The following is a 26702-nucleotide window of genomic DNA, read 5'->3' as shown; positions in this document are numbered from 1 at the left end:
CAAGCTTCACTCCCACCTCTCCTGACCAGGGAGGCTGCGTGTGTGCGGGAGACATTCTCCCACCTCAACAGGGTGTGTTGCCTCCTTCTCCAGGGTCCAGGTCTGTTTGTCTGTATCTTCCAGTGTGCTTATCACCATCCATCCAACAGGAGACCAGAACCCATGTCCCTGTGCCCAACCTACAGACCCCAAGCTCTCACAGTGGCCCCCAGACAGGATCTGCCCCAGGCTTCACCTTCATTCTCTAACCTCTGGTCCCTCCTGCAGGGAATCTGGCGTGGAATCACTGTTCCCAGAAACAAGAAGGGCCCTCGGGAGGGCTCATCTGATCCAGGATCTGGAATCAGGCAAGTAAGGCAGCGCCATGCTGTTTCTAAGAGAAGGCACTTGCAGCTCAGAAAGGGGAAGCAACGTGCAGACCAGCAGTAAGGTAAGGAAGCAGGCCTGGAAACTGGGGCTGTTGCCTGCTGGCGCTGGACGGGAATACTTGCTTTCACAAAGTGCCTTTGCATACAGACCCCTCTGCCATGCCCCGTGCCAATTAAGCTGCCCAGGAGCAATACAGATCTGCCTTGCCATCAGCCACTCAGACTGTCATCCAATCTGCCTACTCTTGCTGATCAGTGGCTGGGCAGTTTGCAGGGGCGCCCAATGGCAGGTGAGGGAGTGAGAGGAAACCTGCAGGCTCCTCAGCAAGCACACCTGCTGGCCCCAGTGAGCAGCTCCTTGCTTGCTGGGCTCCTGGCCAGCACAAGCCACTGGTTCTCAAACTGCTGTGCACCAGAGAACTACCTGCAGGGCTTGTTCAACACAATGGGCCCCACCCACAGAGTCTGTGTTAGTAGGACCAGAATTTGCATTTCTCACAAGTTCCCAGATGCTGCTGGTCCAGGGCTCCCCCTTGAGAAATACTGCTCTAGAAGCTGCTATCTACCTACAAGATTCTAGTTCTTAGCTATGTTGGAAAACTGGGAATGCAGTTTTCACAGCAGGTGCAGGCCTAGTTCTTAGCCCTATAGGTGAGGTCATTTTGGTCAGTGGGCCCAGAGGTGACTATAGGCAAAACAATGGAGGCCAGCTGATGGCCAAGTAACCTTGGAGAGAGGTAGAACTGGCTGCCAGTGGCGAAGACCAAAGACCCTTTTCCTTGTGCACTGTAGTGTGATGGTCAAGACCCCAATGGGGCTGCCCTAAGGCTGATTCATCTCCCTGTGGCTGGTGAGCCGTCAGCACAAAGCCCTCCCTGTCTGCCCTCAGCTTGACCCTTCTGCCAGAACCCTCGCTGGTGTGGACAGATCCAGGGGATCTGAAGGATGGGTGAGCCAGGAACCTTCTGATAGGAGAGAGGAGATCCTCCACGAGAAAACAGGGTGAGCTGCGATGTGTTCCTGATACCCTTCTCTCTGGGACCACCGCGACATAGAAGCTTTGGGCACCAAAGACCCCTGTACATGCCTCGTCTCCCCCAGACCAATGAGGCAAAGACCCCTGTCCACACCTCATCTCCCCCCAGACCAATGAGGCAAAGGTACCAAGTGGCAGAGGAAATAAAGCAAATACTACCCTGTTCCCTACCCCAAAATAAATTTCAGGCAGGCCAAAGATTTAAATGTAAGACCCCAAAGACATAAAATTAATGTTCTGCATGATAAGAAACAAATAAGGAAAACAACATAAAGACAAAGGAAATGACAAACTTATGAAAAATGTTTTACCATAAGAAAAAGAGCAATACTCACTAGAAAAAACTCTAATGATGTGAATAGGCGATTACAGAGAAGGAACAAAGATGTTCACCCTCACTAATATGCTGAGAATCACCAATTAAAAATACAGAGATGTCAAATTAAAACAACACTCTTTGACCAAGAAACTCAACTCCTGGAAACATTTTGAAGACACACTGACACCTGTGTGAGATGACATCCACACAAGGATTTGATACAACAAACTCCTAAATAAATCACAATGGAGCCATTCGATGAATACTCTGTAGCTATTTTTAGAGTTAGCCAGCTCTATATATGGGGATATGAAATAATCATCATTACTAATCAAGGTATAGTAAAAGGCAAATATTTTTTAAAAGAAAGCATAAACATACAAACTTAGTAGTGTGTTATGTATATATACACATGCACAGAGATACCCTCCCTGGAACAATAAACAAGAAACTAGGTAACACTGGTTACCTTTGGAGAAAGAAAAGTGGGGACAGAAATGAAGCTTACTATTTATATCTGCATTTTCGCCATGTAAGGATTGCCTATTAAAAACAACTTTAGCCTTGGCCAGTTTGGCTTAGCAGTTAGAGTGTCGGCCTGCGGTCCAGAGTGACCTGGGTTTGGTTCTCGCTAAGGGCGCGTACCTCAGTTGCAGTTTGTCCCTGGCCCTGGTTGGGTCGTGTGGGTGGCAACCACTCGATGTGTCCCTTTCACGTGGATGTTTCTCTCTCTCTCCCCCTCCCACTCTACCTGAACAAAAAATAGAAAAAATGTCCTCGGATGAGAATTTAAAAAAACAACAACTTTAAAAAGACCCAATTCAGGTGGGGATTTCTGAGCTCGCTGGAGGTGCAGCTGGCTGTTCTGGCAAGATACAGACACAGGGTCCATTCAGTCTGAGACAGCCCCACTCTGAACCTGGGGTTAGCATTATGTAAATATAACACTGGTGTTCCCCTCCTGGGTGTTCCCTGCCTGGGGCAGGACCACAGGCCAGCCTCAGCCTGCCTCCAACATGACATGTTCATTCCCACCAGGGCTTCAGGGTTCTCAGCAAGAGTGAGAATCTGTCCCCTGGCAATGAACTCTGCCCAAGAGTGCCCCACAGGCTGTGTCGAATTCCTCAACAGTCCTTGTCTCTGGGTCTCCCTCTCCCCCCAAGAGACCTCCAATCTTCCCCTCCTGAAAGAACAGTAATTTTCTCACCATTTCCTGTCTGAAATAGTTTCAATTCCATGACCCACTCCCTTCTTTTTCTCCGAGTTTCTCCAGAGGCCTGAGATGTGGTCTGGAGAGTGCAGGGTGAGACTACCCCTTCCTCCTCCCACGTCTCTGTACTGGTAACACCTGGGTGTTCTGGATGATGGGACCTGAGGCAGATTCCCGTTAAATTCCTCCCTTGCCTTCTGCCCAGAACTCTAGCCTATTGAGATCTCCTGGGATTGTGACCAACATCACACATCTCAGTGTGCTCTCTCAGCTTTATTTTATATCCACTGATACAGAAAGGGCCAAGGGCGGACACTTCTGAACTGTCACTACTGACCACCCCCAGCTACACAACAGTGGGTTCAGGGTTCAGGTATTCACCAGCTATCTGGTCACCTAACTGAACCACAAAACAGAGCACATCCCCTATCCCCATCCTCATCCCCAGTGATCCTGTGCTCCACAGTCTAGGTGGGAAACAGGCATCCTTTAAGGTACTTGGACATTTTCTGGCTTTAATTCTCAGCAGCTGCCTCTGAGAAAAAGCACCAGAGCCTGGGTTTCCCTGGATTCCATCAGAACCCAACCTCACTGCGCTAGGGGACTCAGGGACCGTAAAAAGATTGTTCCCTAAAGCTGTGTATACGCACACTAGTATACCATTAAATTTCAAGGGCTCTATAAGGGCACTAGACAGAGTCCCCAAACACAGGAATCTTGAAATGCTATGTTGGGATAAGAGGCAGAATCACCCAGAACAAGGAGAACCTCACTCCCCCCACCCAACAACTCAAGATGGAGACATGGAAGGACTCTGCACCTCATGTCCTGCCTTTCAGGGACACGTAAAAAAAAGGAGAGATGGAAGACTATACATGTGAGGGCAGGAGCATATGAAAAACCTGCACTTCCACTCAATTTTGCTATGAAACTAAAATTGCTCTAAAAGTAAATTATAGCCCGGCCAGTGTGGCTCAGTGGTTGAACTGAGGTAGTCAGTTCAATTCCCGGTCAGGGCTCCTCCCTTCAGTATAAAGCTGCTGTAATTAGGCTCAGTGTAATTAGTCATCCACGTTCCTACTTGGCTGACCTCCTGGTGCTGCTGGGGAGATGAAGTTAGCCAGCCCTCAGCTGGTCTGAGCGGCTCCTGGCCTCTATACACCATCTGGAGCACTGGACATTCCTCCCCAGGTCCTGCACTGGACAGTGGGAGGCAACAACCCAGAGCAGTCTGTGAATGGGGCCCAAAGCAAGACAGAAACATCTATTTAAGGTAGTTCAGTTCCAAGAATCTCCCATGCAAAAGGGTCTCCAGGAGTATGACCTAGAGCCAGGCCCTTATCTCCATAGCCCTCACTGTCCCATGGGTGTGACAAGAGACTTCCCTTTTCAGGGCTCTTCCTTCCACTGGATTTTGGACTCCTGAAGGAGAGACCTCTTTAGGTTTTCAGCGCAATCCTCGATTTATAGACTCCCAAAATGTCCACACTGGGAGGGATCTTGAAGACTCCCTAGTTTCCAGCCCCCTCGGTTTTGTAGCTAAAATGCACCAGGGACGTGGCGTCACAAACACATGCTAGAACTCGGCCTGCTGAGAGCAGAGCTGCCTTCCTTCCCCTAACAGTGCTACAAAAATCAAGCTGCAAAACCTGAGCATTTCAACCTGAGCAAGGCTGCCTTGTTTGGTGGGCCAGCTGGTCCTACCCTTGGTGACCTACTTTAAAACCTCTCCTCCAAAGGCACTAGGAAGACAGTGCAGAAACTGTGCTTTGAACTGGGGTTGGCCAAGGCCATTCCTCATGGTCGGGAGGTTCCAAAAATCCTCAGGACCCTCATCTCACATCACTCCCTTCTCCCCATACCTAAGGGGAGGGAAGAAGGGAGGCCAGGTGTAGCCCAAGTTCTGCCACATGCAGTCATTCAAAGTCTGTCTCAGATCTAACCTGCACCCCCATCTCCAGCCCAGTCTTGCCAAGCAGAAACAAGTTACATGATGTACACAGCTCAGTGCTTCCTGAACCAGGTTCTCTGACACCAACTTAATATCCTGCAAGTTGAGAATTTATCAGATACCTAGTTTAAAAAAAGGAGAGAAATTAGTTGTCCAAAATCTTTGGAAAATGCTACCTACTACATCCCCTTCCAGGAGAGTGCCAATTCACAACAGCATAACAAAGGCTCTGACAAGGCCTGTAACAAAGGAGCTGGCTTAACTTCAACCCCAAATTTCCCAAACGGTTTTCGTTAATCCTCACCTGAGGATATTTTTTCCATTGATTTTTTTTTTTTTTTTAAAGAGTGGAAGGGAAGGAGGAAAAGGGGGTGGGAGGAAAGAGAGAGAAATATTGATGTGAGAGAGACACATTGATCAGTTGGTTGCCTCCCGCACATGCCCAACCAGGGTGGGAGATCGAACCTGCAACCCAGGTACATGTCCTTGACCAGGAATCAAACCCGAGACCTTTTAGTCCGAGGGCTGATGCTTTAACCACTGAACACCACATTGGCCAGGGCAAATTTCCCAAAATTTTTATGCAATAATAGTTAACATTTATTGAATACTTGGTATGTACTATACACACTGTGTGAAGTGCTTTATAAGGAATTTAACTTTACAACAACGCTATAAAACAAAGATTATGATCCCTACATTAGAGATAAGGAAACAGAAATCATGTAACTTGCATAAGGCTACAGCTGGTAAATAACTGAGCCAGAATCCAAACCCAGGCAGTCGGGCTCCAAAGCCCAGGGCCTTCACCCCACGCTCTACTTCTTCTCAGAACCCACCCACCCAGAAATTAGTATTTCAAAGAGTGAAATGTTAAAAAACACTGAGTGACGGAACAGCAAGAGATTAGGAATCAGGATGTCAGGTTTCACGTACCCCGGTACTTTACTGAAGGCAGCAAAGGTGGTGTAAGAGCATGAACTCTGAAGCCAGACTGCCCAAGTTCAAATTTTAGTTCTGCTCCTTACTAGGCATATGAGCCTATACTTAACCTCTCTGGGCCTCTGTTTTCCATATCTGTAAAATGTGGATGGTAACAGTTTAATGTCAAATGTTCTCTTATCACTTAACCTCCCATTCTATCAATTTCCCTTATAGAAAACAGTAGACAGGATTAGAGGGTCCCAGGGGAGGACCCTGGCCCGTGTGATAACACTCTGGATGAGGAATGTGGGGGCAGGGAGGGTGGGTGGGAGAGTAACAGGAGGTGGGAGAGCCAGCACAGTATGAGGGCAGAGGAAGGGGAAATGGAGAGAAGCCTGCAGGTTCCTTCTCTCACACCAGGCCCAGCCCTGCAGCAGCAGGTCCTGTGAATGGCTGTGCTGGATTTTCCAATCTCCCCAAGGAGAAATCACCAAGAGGAAATTGGCAATGATTTCTTTCCATTCCCTCTGCATGCCTGGGTGACCAGGGCCTAGTGCAAGCTCCAGGAATGGGGAAGGGCAGGAAGCAAAACTGGGAAGGTTGTGGGGGACGGGGAGGTACCTTTGAAAAGGCTTGTTGGAGAAGAAACCCGCTTGGAAAGAGGGACTGGAGGAAACGGCCTTGGCATGCACCAAGGTCCAGCTCTGGGGGCACCCGGGAGCCAGGTGTCAGTACAGCCGGCCCTCCATATCTGCCGATTCAACCAACCATCCATCAGAAATATTTGAAAAAGAAATTCCAGAAAGTTGATCCCTAAACAATATAGCATAACAGCTATATTGCTGTTAGACAGCATTTACACTGTTATGTCTTTTAAGTAATCTAGATGATTTAAAGCACACGGCAGATGTGCATAGGTTATATGCAAACACTATTCCATTTTACGTAAGTGACTTGAGCATCCTTGGATTTTGGTGTCCAATCCCTCGCAAACACCAAGCGAAGGCTATATACCTCCACTCTGCGGCCCCCTCCCTGACAGACATCATTTTCTCTCCTCTCAGCTGCCTTTCCAGACCAGGTCCCTGGAACTGAGAAGGGGAGGAAACAAGGCAGGAAGGACCATTTTTACAGGCACCAAGATGAGGTGTACATGAGGTCTCTCTACCAACCCCTCCCTGCACAACACAGCTCTCCGGCAAACGTAGCTCATTCCTGTTCATGGGGAAAGTCCCCTTGACACCTGCCCACACTAAACGAGTTTCTGGAATAGCCATCACTTAGTCAAAGGCCAACCCCAATTCGGGACTTCGAAGGAGTGGACAGCAGGCAGCAGAGGAAGGTGAACCCAGATATGGTGTCAATAGTATCTGGCTGAAACTTAGACCCAGGATGTGATGGGGCTCAGGCTGCAGTCCTTATAGGCACCATGGTTCTTATGACAGTGGCAGCAAAAAAAACCCCCTTCACTCAAGTCTAAGTTCAAGGTATGATCAGAACAAAAGGAAATACCTCCTCCCCCTCAAAAAAAAAAAAGGTGGGGGGGGATTATGGGCTGTGTTTCTAAGTGCATTGCAGGCTGGGGAAACAGACCTGTGTCTCTTTCACCACTTCCGGTTGGGGAGGCTGCTCCCAATTACACCACTTGGTCAGAACAGGCTCCTCCCAGAACCAGCCTGGGAAACAAAGTAGGAGGGATCCAAAGATGTTAATCAAGCACAAGTCCCAGAAGTGTCTGAACCCCCCTTGTCTCCCCGACTTAGCTCTCAAGTCTCTCCATTTCCTGCAAAGTCCAACCCAAGTGCCGTTCCTCCATGATCACCTTGGCCCACAGGGGTGACACGCACCCCAAGCCCCACAGCAGTTATATCTGTACAACACAATGCTTCCGGCTGAGGCAGAAGGGAACTTGGGGAGCTCCTTCTCTGAACCCTTCCCTCGTCCAGGTGGGGAAAGGGGAAGCTGAGTAGTTCATCCCAGATCACACAGTCAAGCAGCACCAACACTGGGTCTCAGAATGTCCCACTCCAGAATCTCTGCAGGTCCTTCTACAACCCCCAATTACTCTCTTCCGTACTCTAAACCAGTTCCCCATCTTCACACAACCCACACTCCCCCTCAACAGCCACAAACATCACAGGGCTGTCACAAGAGACTCCTCGGCTCTGCTGTATGAATTTCACCCACAGCCACAGATCTGACATCATCTTCTAACTGCTGCTGGGGAACCGGAGCAACATACAGGGTTTGCAGCCAACGACAATGATTCCAATTCCAGCTCTACCGCTTGCTGGCTGTGTGACCTTAGGCATGTCTCTTCACCTCTTTGAGTCTTTCTCCTTACCTATAAAACTGGGGAAAATACAGCCATCTTACTATGTGGCTGTGAGGTTCTGATGCACTGATACACACATAGGAAGCTTTCCACCATGTAGCTTATTAGCATATAGTAGATACTCAAGTTAATTTTAACTTATTCCCTGTAGACAAAAAAGGGGTTCTATGAAAAGTAACCACATAGGGTGATCTGATCATAAATTCCTAATGGGGCAGGCCATGGTGGGTAGTCATTACCCAGGTATATAACAAAAAGTTTATTTTTGCCTTAAGCAAATGTGTCTATTGTTTATGTGCATCTAAGTCTGGGGTGGGGAACCTTTTTTCTGCCAAAGGCCATTTGAATATTTATATCATTTGTGGGCCATACAAAATTGTCAACTTAAAAATTAGCCTGCTGTATTTGGTCAGGCTAATTTGGTGAGGTGTGTGATGTTAGCTGGTATTGATTTTTCAGGCTTTATACGGCGGGGCGGACATTCCTCACCCCTAATCTAAGTTAACACACCTTTTAACTACACCTCAGTAGTCTTAATTTACTCTGTAATCCCAACCCCAAATTGCTTCCTACCACCTTCAGGTGACCTGCCTTAATCTCCAATGCGTGTAAGCAGCAGCAGCAGCAAACTGTTATGTTATTCTCAGAAGCATTTGTCTCAGTCTGTTCAGATCTTGCTTCCAGGCTCAAATACATTTTTATTAAAATTCTCTACAGGCTTGGACTTTTCTTACGTCGACATCCCTGAGAAGCATTACAAGCCTGGCAGCCAGGGTTTGGGTCCTAGCACCACCACTTGCAAAGTGACTTGCACTGACTTCACCTCTCTGGACTTCACGCTATCTCCTGCCTCGGAGTTACTAAGAAGACTGACTGAAGCGAGAACAGGAAAGACCTTTGTCAAGTTTGGACAATTCTCCTCACTGTGACCAGCTCACCCAGTGCTGTTCTCCCCCAAATGGCTAAAGAGGGACAGGCTCTGCACTAGGGGCAGGGAGCAGTCAGGGCAATGTTGAGAAGGGGAAGGGGGAGAGGGGAAGACTTTTGAAAGCCCAAGATCAAGGCATCATCAGATTCCTTGATTAGGTCCTTCAAACATACTCCAAACAGACAGTCCCCACCCTGATCCCCAGAACCTGTGACTCTGTTACCTTATATGACAAGTTACTTTGCAGATGTTACTAACCTCGAAATGGGGAGATTATCCAGGTGGGTCCAATCTAATTACATGAGTCCTTCCCTGGCTGTGTTAAGGATGAAAAGAAAGAATGAGGAGAAATTCATGATGAAAAGAGAAGGGTGAGAGGTATTCCATCCATAAAGGAAGGGGGTCACGTGCCAAGGAATGCAGATGGCCTCGCTGGAAAAGACAGGCAAACAGATTCCCCTCTACAGCCTCCAGAAAACACACAGCCCTGCCAACAAGCACTGTGAGACCCATGAGACAGAACTGGAAGACAAAAAGGTCATGTGGGAAAACCACTGTGGCAAACAGAAGGGCGGTTCCTCACAAATTAACATGTGACCCAGCAACTCCACTTGTGGGCATTTACCCAAAACAACTGAACGCAGGGACTCAAACATGGCAGTATTAGTCACATGGACAAAAAAGGGGCCACATACTAAACTGACAAGCTCAGGGGAGGTCTGCATGGCGGCCTTACAAAGTCAGAGACCGAAAGTAACCACACAAGATGGTCTGAACATAACAATTCCTGACTGACACAAGTCCTGGTGGGTGGTCATGTCCTAGGCCTGTAGCTTCTTTGACAAAGGTCAATCTTTACTTTTAAATTTTTATTTATTAATTTTAGAGGGGTTGGGGGGGGGAGAGAGGGAATCATTGATTTGTTGTTCCACTTATTTATGCTTCCATTGGTTGACTCTTGTATGTGCCGTGACTGGAGATCAAACCCGAAATCTTGGCGTATTGGGACAAGCTCTACCCAAATGAGCCAGGGCCAGAATCTTTCCCTGTAAGCAAGCCTGTCTTTTTGCATCTAAGACAACATACCGTTGGAATGTCTGAGTAATTCCCTTTTTCTGGACCCCTCACACTGAAGTATAAAACTACAGAATCTCTCGCTGTTATGTTTTCCTCAAATACCATCTTTATGTGCTGTATTCCTTGTTAACTATCCTGCACCCACCAGTGTAAAAGAAGTATGTGTGTAGAAGAAAAAGAAAAAAAAGGGGGAAAAGTGTGTCTCTCCATTTTACTCTTTATTCAGTCTCAGAGATGTCCCCACTTTGCTTTCTCCTGCCCCCCTAATCTATCACCAGTGGATTTCATGTACCCCTCCTCACGCCTCCTCCTCTGATTCTCATGTATAAAAGACGCTGAAAAACTGCCTTTCTCCAGAGCATTTTCTCATTTCGTTGAGTTTTCTTCCCAGCAACTGTGATTAGTTTGGCTCAAATAAACTCATAACCGTTCTCTACAGGTTTGTACATTTCTTACGTTGACATTTACAACAGTCAAAGTGTGAAAACAACCCAAATGTCCACCAACAGATGAACAGGTAAACAAAATATGGTATATACATAGAATATTATTCGGCCTTACAGAGGAAGAAATTCTGACGTAAGCTACAACATCACTGAAAGGGGCAGGAGAGAATAATAGAATAGAGAACTAATCATAGTGGCACACTAGCCATAGTTATAAGAAATGGTAATCACCCTTCACCATGGTCGCTTTGTTCTGATTAGAGAAGAGCCCACTCCGACCTGGCTGGGAGGTGTGCCCCTCGGGAGCTCACCTCAGGAATGCTGTCCACTCTCCTAATCTGAGGACACGGGGACTGCCAGAGCTCACGGAAAGATTAACAGCCTGATTATCTATCTGAACACTGGACCCTGGACCCTGGACCCGTGACTGTGACTCACTGGTGACCAGTCCCTGCAGCCCCCAGCCCACATTCCTTCCTCTTGCCTGAAACCTTTTACAATCCCACCCCACCCCCCTCATTCCTTCCCCCTTGCCTGTCCTCGTTTCTCTACCCTTTAAAAGCAGCTGGCAAGTGAGAGGGGGCAGATTTTACAAGGTGACCCACTGCTCTCTATACTGCCGGCAACATTGGAATAAACGCTCCTACAGGCTTCAGCCTTGTCTCTGCTTAATTGGCTCAAGTAGTGACAGGTGGCCTGGACCCATTAGTTGTCTGGTCTCATCATGACACTAAGTGAAATAAGCCAGCATGAAGAAAACAGACACAGGCCCCAAATGGCACCACTCTTGCTAAAAGCCCATGATACCAAACCTAGATTTAATACCTGACAACCTTTCCCAAAAACATCATTTTTTTTTTAATCCTCACTCAAGGACATGTTTATGTTTACTGACTTCAAAGAGAGGAATGGGGAGAGAGAGAAACATCAACTGGTTGTCCCCCATTCACTCCCCGATGGGGGGAGGGTTTGAAACCTAGGAATGCGCAGCCTTTCAGCACACAGGATGACGTCCCAAACGTCTGAGCCAGGAGCAGAACACAATCGTAATCAACTAGTCTGGAACTTCCTGTCAAACACCCATAATAAGTAATCTGTCACACCGGCCCTTTCAATCCCCCACCCCCACAGAAAGAGGCAATCCACATTCTGAACACCCCTCCGTTTTGGTTCTCGTCCCCCAAAGAAAAGATGTCCAGGCCCAAAATAATCCTTTCTTTTCTTTTGTGAATATCTCCCTCACCCCACCCTTCTTCCTATAAAAACCAGATGCTGGAATCATGAATTGCTTAATAAAGCCAATTATATCAGCAAATTTACTCAGTTAACATGGGTCACAAAAAAGATAAATGCGGTATGATTCCACTTACATGAGGTACCCAGAGTCAAATGGCTGGGGAAGGGGCATGACGAGTTAATGTTTAATGGAGACAGAGCTCCTGCTTCACAAGATGGGAAAGTTCTTGCGAAGGATGGAGGTGACGGTTGTACAACCATGTGAATGTATGCTAGGTCAAGGAACTGCACACCTGAAAATGGTTAAAATGGTAAAATAAAGGTTAGATATATTTTACCACAAAAAAAAGTAGTGATTTTAAGCTGCTAAGTTTGTGAAGTAATTTGTTCAACAGCAGCAATAAAAAATGAATACATACAGTGACCACTGTTTCTCTCCTTCCCTCCAGGTCCATCCATGTGTCCTCTTTGAAAAGGCCTCTGCTCTCGGTATAAGAGATCTATGCACTCAGCAAGCTTTCTCTGACAAGGGAAGTAATAAGTCAAGAGCACAAAAAAACCATCTCAGCAGAGAACTGAGAGACCAAGGAGCTCTCCTCTCCTACAAGCCTGGGAATAAGAGCTCGAAAAAGTGCCCTGGCCGGTTTTGCTCAGTGGTTAGAGCGTCGGCCTGCGGTCCAGACAGACCCGGGTTTGGTTCCCGCTAAGGGCACGTACCTCGGTTGCAGTTTGTCCCCGGCACTGGTTGGTCGGACACTCAATGTGTCCCTTTCACATCGATGTTTCTCTCTCTCTCTCTTCCTCTCTCTCCCTCCCACTCTATCTGAACAAAAAAATGGAAAAATGTCCTCGGGTGAGGATTAAAAAAAATAAAAAAAGCTTTGCTCATTTGTATAATCAATCAATAGGCTAGACACACCCAGCAGGTAATGCTAATGTCCAAGGGAGGAAACAGGTCTCAGCGTGACCTGCATGATGCAGGGCAATCCTGATCAGTGGGCTATGCCAGGCAACTGGGACACCGGAGGTCACTCAGTCCTAGAGATAACACTACATTCCTACTCACCCCGCCTCTACTATCATTTCACAAATGGGAAACTGACAACCAGAGAGCAGGAAGTGAGAAGCCAAGGTGACACAGCAAGATCCTAACAGGGCTGCCCTGGGACCTGCACCTCCTATGCCCAAGTCAAGAGCTCATTGTTCAAAAGGCACAACACCAGCCAATTGCTGGTAAAAACCAGCATCTATAGGGGAGGTCCAGGTTACGTGGGACCTGGAGCCTGTACAATTTTAGAGGCCCTCTTTAAGAAAATGAATACAGAACAACACTTTTAAGCAAATTTTACAAAAGTACATGACTTTGTGAATTCCCTCCCAGGCGGGCCTTGGAAGGCCCACAGGCAAGTGCCGTGGGAGGATGATGTCTAAGCTGAAGATGAAGGTTTTCTACTAATTTGCTTCATAGTAAGTCCACCTCTGGACTGGACTCTCAGGGGACAAAGGAGGAAAAAACGAAGTCTCAGCCTGCTCCAGGTTCTCCTTCTAGCTGGAGAGAGAAACAGGGTAGAGCGGTTGTAGGAAATACCCCCTAGCACCTGTGTTTAAGAGCCATTCCCAGGAAGAAGGGAGATGAGGCCGTGAATCGGGAGTGCAATCTGTGGGCCTGGGGGGCTGGGGAGGTGGGAGGAGTGTCTGGAAAACCACTTCTCTTAGACCTCTGAGGGCAAACCTGGCTCTCCTGAGCATCTCTCTCACCTAGTAAATGAGTGGGCCTTTGAGGAATCCGTTGTCAGCTTGCACTGCCCAGAACCCGGGGCTCTGAGAAGGTTTCATAGTTCACAGAGATTTCTTTGCAGAGGGGGTGGCGCTGCAAGAGACCGTCTGGCTGAATTCTGTTGTAATGGAAAATGGGAGACCTGGCAGGACTGTGGAGCGCCCTGCTTTAGCCAGGGGTGCCTGCTTCAGCTGCCCCCTGTCCTCACCAGGGCCGTGCCCGCAGGCATTTGGATTGGTAATCAAAACAGGTGTCCCCCAGGGCCCAGCCAGATAAGATGCATGGCCCATCTCAGCCCATATGGAAGTCTGTCACAGGTCCTCTCTCACATCTGAAGGCAGCAGAGCGTGCCCTGGCCTCTACCAGGGAGGTCCTGAGACACCCAGTCCTTGGGGCCTGTTCAAACAGCTTTGGAAAACCCCAATCCCTTCCAGCCTAGAAGACCTGAGAGTACCTACTCCACCTCCCAGTGGCTGAGGCACCTGCCTCGCTAAGCAGCAGCAGGACATTCTCCTTCAGATAGCAGCTGCTGACGGCTGCTCTTCTAATGGTGACAAGGTCCCCAGCCAGCCTCACACAGCCAAAAGCTGCAAAGAAATTCAGCTGAGCCTACAGATCACACTGGAGAAGACTCTCTTTTGGATCTCAGGTGCGGGCTGACCCCTGTGAAAATGGGATCCTAAACTCTGCCAAAGGACTCTGGACCAAGTGACACTATGCCAAGGCGAAAAAATGGAAGGTTCTCATAGATATATGTGTGATGGAAAGAATTACAGGAAATGCATGTCTGTAGCTCAACCACGCTGATATCTCAGCACTTTGGATCTTCAGGACTTCTGTTCTGACAGTCCCTCTACCCGCTCTGTTCTTCTGTCTCCTTTACACCTTCCTTAAACCCGTGTCGACCCTGGCCTTCCTGTAGGCCAGAAAGGGTCCCCCCTAAAATCCCCACCCACATATCCTTACCATCACGTAACCTAAAATGTTTTCTGTGTCCTCTAGTGTTCTAATACTATTCCTGTTTTCCAATACCTTTGATAGGCAAATATATAATTTTATTATACATCCCTCATTAGTCTTCAGTGTTCCTGCAAGATAGGTATTATCACCTCAAGGGAAGTAAGGTTCAGAGTTAATTATTTTTAAAAAATTATTCTAAATATGTTTTTATTGATTTTTTTTTAGAGAGAGAGAAAGGGAGCGAGAGAGAGAAACATCAATGTGAGAGAGATACATCATCAGCTGCCTCCTGCACGCCCCCTACTGGGAGATTGAGCTCACAACTCAGGCATGTGCCCCGACTGAGAGTGGAACCAGGACTTCTCAGTCCATGGGATGATGCTCAATACACTGAACTACACCGGCCGGGCCAGAGGTGATTCTTAACAAGCAAGAGTGTGACACACAACTACTGCCCAAGCTAGAAGTACCTTTTCCTGGGCCTCCCAGTGAGATCATGTGTAGGCTATAGGAGAGGTCTCTCCTCCTCCTTCCACTGGCTAGCACAGGGCTGGGCATAGAGAGGCCTGACACACACAAACAAGAAACCAGTGAACCCTGATTCATCTCTTCCACACCTGGGTGGCACCTTTCCTGAAGGCCTCTTTGGTCGGAGTTTCTGGCATGCAGGCCCCAGGAATTCTGGGGGCAGGCGACATATCTAGGACATTCCCCTCTCCCTCCCATGCCAAGGCAGGGCCTCAAGGGTGTATGAACACCCCTAACTCTGCTAAGAAGGGGGTGGAGTAGTTGGCCCTACTTTTTGCAGGGACTACAGAACCCCAGTGCCCCACCCTCGTTGGGCTCTGTCTCACCCCTGAGGTGTGGGTCATGTGCCACTAAGCCACAGAAACAAGCCAGGGAGAGCCCTCAGGGCAGCTCTGCACCAACCCTGACTGTATTTCCCAGGCACTGAACAAAAAAGCCCACAGAAGGTGCTATTAAACCATTCAACTCCCCCACCCACATACCCTGAATTAAGAATAGCTGGAGCCTACGTCAATCATTAGCCAGGCAGTGCCTCAGAAACTGCCCTTTAAGAGCTGGCACCTGGGGCTGGCCAGCCTGGAGAAGTCTAAGCAAAGCAGGCTGGGGGAGTGGCAATGGGGAGTGTCTAGGCTTGACCAAGGGGCTGAACTTGAGCAAGCAGGTTCTGAAAGGCATCTCTTAGAAATAAAACAGCTGGCTACTCAAGAATCCTACCACAATGGAGCTGGAAGGGGCTTTATGAAATCACTTGGTTCAACTGGCTCATTTTACTAAGGTGGGAGCCAAGGCCCAGAGAGCAGAAGTAGCCTGCCTAACGTCTCAGGACTGGCTGGGGCAGGACAGACTCTAGAACCGTGTTTCTCCACTTCCAGGCAAATGCACTATGGCTCAGACGGGCTCCTCTCCACTCAGCACACTTCTGGGCTCTGCTCCACCTACCAGCTGGAGAATGGACTTCCCAAGCTTTTCCAGAAATCGTCACCTATGTATAATACTTGAAGGTAAGGGAGGCAAGTTGCGGGAAGCAGCACAGCAAGATACTCTGCATCCCAAAGCTGGGCCTTGGAGCCCCCACCCCTGTGCTGTGGGGCCTGTAAAAGCGGGAGGTGGCTCCATGGGGCAAAATGTGTGGCTGCTAGATCTGACTAGTGGGCATCAGCACATCAGCCAAGTAGCAGCAGCAGTTCGCCGAATTCTTCACCAGCCCACAGGACCGGAGGCCGCCATGCCTTGCACTGCCTGCTGGCTCACCACTGTTATGAGACACCAACCATTCCCACTCCCTAACCGGAGGAATCCTGGCTTAGTCAATGGCAACACTAACAAGCACAACTTAAGGACAGCAGTGGGTGGTGTTCCAGAAACTTCTGATTGTCCCCCTAAAACCATCTGTCCCCTCCCCTTGCTTCTGTAACAGAACACTAGCTGTAGGCTGGCACATGGCAGCCCCGAGTAAGGACTAGTTCAAAGTCTCCCTGGCAGCCAGGCAGGCCCTGTGGTGCAGACCTGGAGGTCAGCTGTCCTGGGCCACACAGGTAGGGGAAGTGCCGCAAATGGGGAAAAGCGGTGCAACCCAGAGTGTGGTCTCCAGACTGGCGGCATCAGGACAATCTGGGCACCCATTAGGAATGAAAATTCTCAGGCCCCACCACAGACCTCCCGCATCAGAACCTGTGGGGGGGAGTCCAAGAATCTGCGTTTTAAGAAACCTTTCAGGCTGTTTTCACACGTGCTCAAGTTTGAAAATCATAGCCCTAGAGAATGCTGGGAGCAAATTTACATATGGCGTGTAGTCCCTGGACAACCTTATGGAACAGACACCTATAAACTCTCCAATTTCTGAAGAGAAAGATAAACTCCTCTCTTAATTCATAACCAAACCTGAGTCCTAATGCAAGCGGGTGGGGGAGAGGAATGATAAGAAACTTAATCCAGATAGCGGCAATCAGGAAAGAAATAACATCCAAATATAATAAATAATAAACAGAAAACAAGATGCAAGGAATAAAATCAAGAATATCTGGCATGTGCCCTGGCCAGTTTGGCTCAGCGGTTAGAGCGTCGGCCTGCGGTCCGGAGAGACCCGGGTTCGGTTCCCGCTAAGGGCACGTACTTCGGTTGCAGTTTGTCCCCGGCCCTGGTTGGTCGTGCGGGTGGCAGCCACTCGATGTGTCCCTTCACGTCGATGTTTCTCTCTCTCTCTCTCCCTTCCTCTCTCTCCCTCCCACTCTATCTGTACAAAAAATGGAAAAATATCCTCCGGTGAGGATAAAAAAAAAAAAAAAAGAATATCTGGCATGTGAACAGTCTGAGTTCTCTACCAAAGACACAAGCAGTGAGTTCGTTGTTATCATCATTGTCTTCTGCCTCCCCCACCCCAGTCATGTGCTGACTACAAGAGAAACATTTTGTTCAATGAGAAAGAAAGGTTAAAACTTCAGGGTTGGCAGAGCCAGCACACCCAGTGGACAGCTTCAGACGATGTCCAAGCGCCACCACCCAACCACCTCCACAAGCAACACATTCAAGGGGCAGACTCAGCAGGCTTCGTGACCCGCTAAAGAAAGTCCTGTTCTGTGGGGTGGACCTCTGCACAGCCTATTCTCCACTGGTACCTTGCTGCTGATTGGCCTGGGGGTAAATCCCTCCTCCCATTGATAGGCTGACAGCTATCAAGGCTCAACTACAAAAGGAGGGTGTCCACGGCTCACACAGGGCACACACCTCGAGTGCCCAGCCTGGGCAATTGAGGAAGCTGTGCTACAGAACCTACTGAACCTACCACATAAGGCCACTCTACCAAACCCGTGAGACACAGCAGCTCTACCTAATACATAGAAACAAACACAGGGACGCTGTAAAATGAGGAGACAAAGAAACATGTTCCAAATGAAAAAAAAAGAATAAAACTCCAGAAAAAGAACTAAACAAAATGGAGACCAGCAATCTACTAAATGCAAAGTTCAAAACACTGGTATAAGGATACTCAATGAACTTAGGGGAAGAGTAGCGGAACTCTGTGAGAACTTCAACAAAGAGATAGGAAACATAAAAGCAGAACAAGAAAATAGGAAAAAAAGAACCAGTCAGAAAAGAAGAATAAATGAACTGAAATGAAGAATATATTACAGGGAATAAACAGGGAGTAGATGAAGCAGAGGATCAAATCAGAAAATAGAGAAGCAGAAAACACCCAATCAGAACAGCAAAAAGAGAAAAGAATTTTAAAAATGAGGACAGTGTAAGAAGACTCTGAGACAACTTCAAGTACCAACATTCGCATCATGGGGGTTCCAGAAAAAAAGTAGAGAGAGCAAGAAATTGAAAATCTATTTGAAAAAATAATGACAGAAAACTTCCCTAACTTGGTAAAGTAAATAGACATACAAGTCTAGGAGGTGCAGATTCCCAAACAAGATGAACCCAAAAACCCCTTAACAAGACACATCATAATTAAAATGCCAAAGGTTAAAGACAAAGAAAGAATCTTAAAAGCAACAAGACAAAAGCAGTTAGTTACCTACAAGGGAACTCTCATAAGACGATCAGCTGGTTCCTCAGTAGTAACTTTGCAGGCCACAAGGGAATGGCAAGAAATATTCCAAGTGATGAAAAGCAAGGACCTACAACCAAGATTACTCTACCCAGCAAAACGATCCTTTAGAATCAAAGAACAGATACAGAGTTTCCCAGACAAGAAAAAGCTAAAGGAGTTCATCACTACCAAACCAGTATTATATGAAATTTTAAAGGGTATTCTTTAAGAAGAAGGAAAAAAAAGATTAAAAAATGTGAACAGCTCTGGCTGGTTTGGCTCAGTGGTTAGAGTGTTGGCCTGCGGTCTGGAAAGACCAGGGTTCGGTTCCTGCTAAGGGCACGTACCTCAGTTGCAGTTTGTCCCCGGCCCTGGTTGGGTCGTGTGGGTGGTGACCACTTGATGTGTCCCTTTCACGTCGATGTTTCTCTCTCTCTCCCTCCCACTCTATCTGAACAAAATATCAAAAAATGTCCTCAGGTGAGGATAAAAAAAAAATGTGAACAACAAAATGGCAATACATATCTATCGATAATTGAATCTTAAAAATGAAATGAACAAGCGGAACAGAAACAGACTCATAGATACAGAGAACAGTTTGAGGGTTGCCAGATAGTAGGGGGGTTGGGAGAATGGGTGAAAAAAGTGAAGGGATTCAGAAGTACAAATTGGTTGTTACAGAATAGTCATGGAGATGTAAAGTACAGCATAAAAATATAGGCAGTAATATGCTAGCAACTATGTATGGTGTCAGATGGGTGTGAGATTTATCAGATGATCACTTAGTAAGTTATGTAATGTCTAATCACTGGGGTGTACACCTGAAACTAATATAATAATATATGTTAACTATAATTGAAAAAAATTTTAAATGTAATTTGAATATGAAAAAAATTTAAGCGTTGGGCAAAAACATATTAAACAGATTAGAAACTAGAAGTGAAAAATATTAACATTAAAAATATGTTGAGGACTTTTTAATAATCCTGCCTCAGGCAGGCTGAGGGTTTTTCCAGCTAATTACCTTTATCTGGAAAAATAGAAGTTAGAAAACTACTCACTAGGATTTCATGGTACAGCAAGGTTTAGCCATTCCAGTCCCTTTAAATAGGGTCCCCAAGTCTTATGCTCTTTTCTGTGTTGTGTTTTAAGTTATATAAACTGTTCAAATTAAAAAACTAAAAATAAATGAACCAATTTATATATTAAAAATAGAGCAACAAAATATACCAAAAGTAAGAAGGAATGAATAAAGATAAAGGTTGAAATTAATCATCAACAAACACACAAAAAAATAGAAATGATACAAAAAATTCTCTCTCTCTCTCTCTCTCTCTCTCTCTGTATTTAAATTCTAACATACCCACTTAGAATCTCACTCACAGTATCTAGTAAAGATGCATTGCAAGGTCTGTAATCTGTCCCTGATTTGGAAAACTTAACATCATAAAAATGTCAACTCTGCCCGGCTGGCATGGCTCAGTGGTTGAGCGTGGACCTATGCACCAAGTTGTTGGTTTGATTCCCAGTCCCGGCACATCCAGGGGTTTTGGGCTTGATTCCTAGTAGGAGATGTACAGGAGGCAGCCAAAAGATGTTGATGCTTCTCTCTCTCTCTCTCTCTCTCTCGTCAATGTTTCTATTTCCTTCTCCCTTCCTCTCTAGAAAAAAAAAAAAATCAATAAAAAAAACATTTAAAAAAATGTCAACTCTTCCTCATAAATACTAAATACATTCAATTAGGATCCTATAGCTTGTTTACTCCAGCACTGTTCCAGGTTTCAAAAATAGTCAATGGTCTCAATACCCATCAATAAGGGAAAAGTTGAATAAATTATGATACATCTGAACATTATATATAGACCTGCTACTGATGTGGAAGAACAGCAACCCAGGGTTACTATCCAGGATAAATCAATCAAAAGCACAAGCTATGTATTGCAGCATACACCATGAATCCATTCAGTGAAACACAAAGTTTTACAGGTGCCTGTCTGTCTCTGTCTCTATGTGTCATGAAGAGAGGCAGAGAGGGCCATCCACACTAACTTCTCAGGTGAAATGGGAAGAGAATGGGTGGAGGAAACAAACACCCCTCAAGACCGTCTTCCTCCAGCATCACTCAATCTTTCTCCTCCCCTTTAAAGCCCACATCTTCAAAGCTTGTCTACTGTTAGTACCTCCAGATCATCACCTCCTGCTACTCCCCCACCTATTCATTCAAACAGCAGCAGCTAAGGTGATGAATCTCCTCCACATCACTTCCCACAGCAGCGATGGCCACTGCTGGAGCGGACTCACCTGGCTTCTATGTGGGCCACTATCCAGGTTTTCCTTCCCCCTCTTGAACTGCTCTTTTTCTGGCTCCTTTACAGGCTCATCTTCCTTTACTCAGCTGTTAGAGGTCAGTTCCTCAATCTCACCATGCCTTTGACATCAGTTACAACTTAGGCAAAAATGTCCCTCTAGCCCAAGACTCCTCCTGAGCCCCAGGCCCATCTGCCTACTTGGTATCTCAAAGGCACCTCTAACATAACATATCCAAACTGAATTCATGATCTTCCCCATTCTCCAGACAGAGTTCCTATCTCAGGGAAATTCAGGGCACAACCCAGGCTGGGTGGGGTTGGCCTCTGCTTTTATGTACACAGCATGGGACTAGGCAAACAGTGGGTACACACTAATACAGAATTCAACTGAAACATGCCTTGTCACCCACTTCCTAAAAATAGCTATGACCTTTTAGGTGGACACAACAACCTCACATCTGCTTTCACCAGCCTCCAACCCCCATACACACCCTTTTTCACAAAGATGCCATTCCCGGGGTTTATCTCCCATATACTGTACTCCCTCCACCTCCCTGGTAACAGCCTCTCAATTTCTCTCCCCTCACTCTACCTGCTCTCATCTCACTGTGCTCCAAGCCAGCTTCTCCTCACACTCCAGGTGTAAGGCTAGGGACATCTGACTTCCCTCTCAATTTCAAGAGTGATTCTTCCCTTCTGTTCTGCTAAGGCAGTGGAAACTTCAGCAGTGCAAGCCCCTGTTAGACTAGACACTAAGTGATCACAGAGCCAGGCATCAACCAACTGCACACACCACTCCTAGCTTCAAGGTTCCTTGAAGTAACACACCCAAGATATCACTGTCATCACCACCCCTAAGTGATCTCAAACCCCTTTTGCAAACATCTTCTCACTGGATTCTGCAAACAACCATTTGAGATAGGCATTTTACCATCCAGAACACTAGGAACCTGTGTGGTTACATGGCTTGTCCCAGGTCACCTAGCATAAACGAGCTCAGTCCTGACTCATTGGTTGCCCTCACCTGTTAAATTCTCACATCAGTGTAGCATGGTCAGTTGTGGTTCGAGTCACTGTTTAGACTGTAGTGTTAGGATGCCCCCCACCATGTGCATCCAACCTTTATTTCAGGGTTAGGGTCAGCAGACTAAATGTATGGCTTCAGTGGTTATTAGATACGCCACTGAATTTCAGCAACTCCTTTTAAAAATGCAAATTCCAACCAAGGAAACTTCAGTTTCTTCCTTTCCCCTATGAGATTTCCTATCTAGGTATCACTCAAATTCCTGATGTTCCAGGAAAATGAGATCAGAGGGTATTGTAAAGAAAAATCCAGAGAAACCAAGATCCTTTTGCTTGGCTATGACTCTGAAGTACACCCACATACAGACTCTCCCCTAAGTGTTCCTTGGAACCAAGTGCCAGGAACTGCTTCAGGCTTACAGGGAGAAGATGACAGGTGACAAGAGAGAGGAAGGAGGGAGAGCTCCAGAAAGGCCCAAGGGCCTCTGAACATCCATGCAGCACAGAGTGTTTCTACATTCATCTCCTGCCCACATCGGCTTATTTTTCTTCTCTCTCCCTCTATTCTGCAATGAATTCTCAAAAAGAACGCACACTAACCTGTTCTGGCTGTTTTCCCTCCTTCATCCCAAACTACCCATCCTTCTCCAAATCGCATGACTGAGGCATCACTAATCAATTTTGGCCTTCTAGGACCAGCAATACAGGAAGGGCCCTGTCTGTCACCCTTGCCCTGGCTACATAAAGCAGTCAAAGGGCTTCCTAGTTGGCCTCTCAGCCAGCTCCTATTCCCACCACTGTCTGGACTCATTTCTATCTCAAGGTCTAACATTTAACAACAGGGAAACCTTACTTCCCTGGCATGACTATCTAGGTCAACTAACATCTACTGAGCACCCACATGAGGAAAGGCCCATCTGCTGCTGTGAGACTCAGTGATAAGTAAGAAACAGCCTCCGCCCTCCAGACAAAGGACAGCGAAGAGGTAGACACGTGGCCAGTACTGAGACGTGACTCAGTGCCAAAGGAGTGGAGAACTTTGTGGACTCACAGCATTATCTCGTCCCTTCCTGTTGGGAGTAGGCACCTGGATGGCTCCCAGGAGGGTGGTGAATAAAAGGCAGAAATGGGTGAAGGAGGGCATTCCAGGAGAGCATAACAGCATGAGCTAAGACAGAGGGACAGGTCAGAAGAGCAGTTCAACTCAGCTGGCTGTTTAGCTGCAAGAAGGAAGTGATAGCTATTACTATGTTATTACCATTGACACAGATGATTACTTATGCACCAGACCCTACTATGAGCTTTACGTCTGATCTGGGTGACATCCACCTGAGACGCACAGGTATGGTATAAAGTCACCACCTATTCAGGTCAGTGCCTGAGCTGTATGGTTGCCAAATATATGAATTCATTTAATTCTCACAATCACCCTGTGAGGTAGGTATTGTTATCACCCCCCTTTCAAAGATGAGGAAACCAAGGCATGGAGACTAGTAAAAGACAAGATTGGGGAGGGATGCCGGAGGCCGAGGGGAGGACCCTGGCACCCACCTAGCCCCTCTCATCAGAGGACACCTCACAGCACGGAAGTGCCGTCATGGAAGGGCAGGGTAATCCTCCTGGAATTCCCAACAACTGAGCGACACCAGGGAGGAATGGAGGAACTTACTGAGGGCCAGTTAGGGGTGAGAAAGGCCACAGGCCCTGCCCCTCCAGGTCCCGGGCTCAGCCTGGCCCTGCCCTAGGAGCTTTTGTTCCTGTGTGGGGACGGGGCAGAGGCTTGCCCTCGGGGCGCACTCCGTGCCCAGGCCGAGGCGGCGAGGGGCCTGGAGCAGCAAGGGCTGGCTACCTCGGCCCCCAGGGTCTGTCCCAAAACACCCATCTCCACACGCCGCACCGAAGAGGGCCCGGGGCACAGTGTCCCAGCGGACTGCTTGCTGGCCGGGCCAGTACCGACTGGCTCAACGTCTGCCCCCCGGGTCTCCAGGTGGGGAACTCCACGCCTCTCCTTCCAGCCCCCCTGCTAAGCCCTCCGGGGCTGAGTTGAGGCCCCCCGGGGGGGGCGAGGTCCACGAGTCCCTCCCTGAAGCGGGGGCCGGCTGAAGGTGAAAGGCAGAGGAGGTCGGCACGGGTGAACACAGCTCCCAGGAATCGGCGCCCTCCCAGTTCCGGGAGAAAGTTCCTGAAGGCAGCCTCCCCTACCAGCTCTCCCCGGGCCAAGCCATTCCGGAAGGGCACACACCCTCGAGACTCAGCGGGGTCGGAGGGGACGGGCCACCGGCCATCGCCCACACCGGCCCGTTGTCTTCAGGTCGCAGGGTCACCCGATCCCAAGTCGGCCCAGGCCCGTTTGACCCCTGACCCCCGCAGCGCCGTCACGTGGCCCTGGCCCTGGGGGGCCCCAGGGAGAGCAGTCCCCGCAGCTGTTCGAGCAGACACAAGCCGATGCGGTCCGTCCGGGACCGGCCGGACACCGCCCCCACCCCACGCTGTGCAACCGGGAAGCGGCGGGGCCGGTCGGGGCCCCCACTCACCTGGCCACTGGCCACGGCGGAGAGGAGCCGCGAGGGGCGAAGGGGGACGCGGGCAGCAGCGGCTCTCTCCGCGAGGGTCGGTGTGGAGCTCTTCCCGCTCGGCTCTCGGGGTCCCGGAGACCTGCGGGCCGGCAGCCGTCAGGGCGGGGCGGGAGGAGGAGCCAGCGAGGCGGAAAACTCCAAGGGCGCTGCTGGTTCGCGCCGCGGGGCGGAGCCCGGTGCCCTGGGGCGTGGTCACCGCGAGCCCCGCCCCCAGGTGTGGGCCATCTTGGGGCAGCCGCCCCGCGCCGCCTCCTGGAGCCTGCGGAGGAAGCCGTGGCCCTCCGGCTCCCAGGGGCCCGGAGGAGGGCTCCGCCGGTGCGCCGAGGTCCAAGGCCGGAGACGGTTCCCTCCCTGCGCCGCGCTCACGGGAGGGGATTCCCCAAACACCCTCCAGGGCAGTGTGCGTGGTTAGTGACTCCGTAAGGTACAGAAACTCCCCGTTAACGAGGCCATCCAGTAGTGCGGAGACGGGACGGGGGGGCGGATTTACAGGGGAGAAATCTGAGACACTGCCTCAGCCAGGTGATGCAGGTCAACCCCAGAGTGAACAGGCTCCAGTACGGCTGCCCCCAGGGGAAGGCGAGAGCCCACGTGAGTACAGACCCTGCTCCCTCCTCGCGTGGATCGCGCCGCAGAGCCCCGAGGGGAGGCGCCCAGCCTGCGCCGGGCGGCCTCAGCGGAAGGGCGCTGTGGACGAGGAGCTGAGCTTGTGCAGCTCCTGGGCGAGCACAGTGCTGCACCACCAGTTCTGCTGGCTGCATTCTCCTCCTAGGTGGGAGAGTACACGGCCTTGAGGCTCAGGGACAAAACTGTTGCCGGCTCCTAGTTCCAAACTTAGTGTAAAAGATGATGTGATTGGAGCCCTGGAAAAAGCCAGTGGTGATGCCATTTTGACATTTGAACCCCGTGTTCTTCGTGTGCAGTATCTACAGTTGCAGGATGCACAGATTGTGCATTCCGTGGCTGTGGATTCTGGTTTCAGGAACTCAGGCATAACAGTGAGGAGGAGGAAAGACAACGTTGGCTGTCCGCTGAGCGTAAGGGAAAACCGATGATGACAGAGGAATATATCTACTTCCTATTAATGAGAGCAAATCAAAAAATGAAGGAAAACAGGAAAATTGAAAGGTTTTACAACTGCCTACAACATGCATTGGAAAGAGAAGCTATTACTAACTCACATCCCAAAGAGAAAATCAACGAGGAAAATAATTCAGATTCTCATAAGTCAAAACAAAACAAAACTAGAAAAAGCACGTGGCGAGTGTTACTGCAGAAAATGATAAAGAACTTGAAGATGATCCAAGAACCAGTGTTACTGTCTTCCCTGAAGATTAAGATTTGGTTCTAAAGTGCCTTTGGTAGGCCCGGCCAGTGTGGCTCAGCGCCTGAGTGTTGATCCGTGGACCATACCCGTTGGATTCCCTGTCAGGGCACATGCCCAGGTTATGGGTCAAATCCCTAGTGGGGGGCACACAGGAGGCGGCCAGTCCATTCATTGATGTTTCTATCTCTCTCCTTCTCCCTTCCTCTCTCTAAAAAATCAGTAAAGAAAAATAAATCTATAATAAAAAAATAAAGTGTCTTTGGTAGAATATTGTTTCTAGTAATTATTATAAAGCTGCTCTTTTTTTTTAGGTTAAGTGGGAGGGAGAGAGAGGACAGAGAGAGAGAAACATTGATGTGAAAGGGACACATCGAGTGGCTGCCACCCGCACAACTGACCAGGGCTGGGGGCAAACTGCAACCGACTTAGGTGCCCTTAGCGGGAACCGAACCCGGGTCTCTCTGGACCACAGGTCCATGCTCTAACCACTGAGCCAAACCGGCCAGGGCTATAAAGCTGCTCTTTATAAGAGTATTTAAGTTTGTTTAGTATATCAGACATCAGAAAACAAGATTTAATTTTTCTCTATATTTTAGACACCCATCTTATAAATATAGATGCCTTCTAAAAATAGCTGTGTATAATGTTTCCTCATTAAATGATAGAAATTTATTACAAAATAAAATGATTATTTTAGTGCAAAAAAAAAAAAAAAAGATTAGTATACACCATTGTGGTCTTCCTCCCCAAAAAACACATAATTCCAGTCTAATCATGAGAAAAACATGAGACATTTCCCAGTTGAGGAATAGTCTACAAAATACCTAATCAGTACTC

At 48.2% G+C, this 26702-nt stretch overlaps 1 protein-coding gene and 1 pseudogene across 2 annotated transcripts in view; one reads left to right on the top strand and one right to left on the bottom strand.

Moving 5' to 3' along the window:
* The window catches only part of ANXA11 (annexin A11), a 43634-nt gene extending 18996 nt beyond the window's left edge, over positions 1–24638 (bottom strand). For both annotated transcript variants that reach the window (XM_036265104.1, XM_036265105.1), the window contains exon 1: positions 24497–24638. The gene's annotated coding sequence lies outside the window, so the exon portion shown is untranslated. The remainder of the gene's footprint in view (positions 1–24496) is intronic.
* On the top strand, positions 23259–25975 carry LOC118632094 (annotated as a pseudogene).
* The last annotated feature ends 727 nt before the right edge of the window (positions 25976–26702 follow it).

Source organism: Molossus molossus, unplaced genomic scaffold (assembly GCF_014108415.1).
Source record: "Molossus molossus isolate mMolMol1 unplaced genomic scaffold, mMolMol1.p scaffold_m16_p_17, whole genome shotgun sequence".
NCBI lineage: Eukaryota > Metazoa > Chordata > Mammalia > Chiroptera > Molossidae > Molossus > Molossus molossus.
Note: the sequence above shows the minus strand (reverse complement) of the source record. Positions and strands in the feature narration are given on the sequence as shown.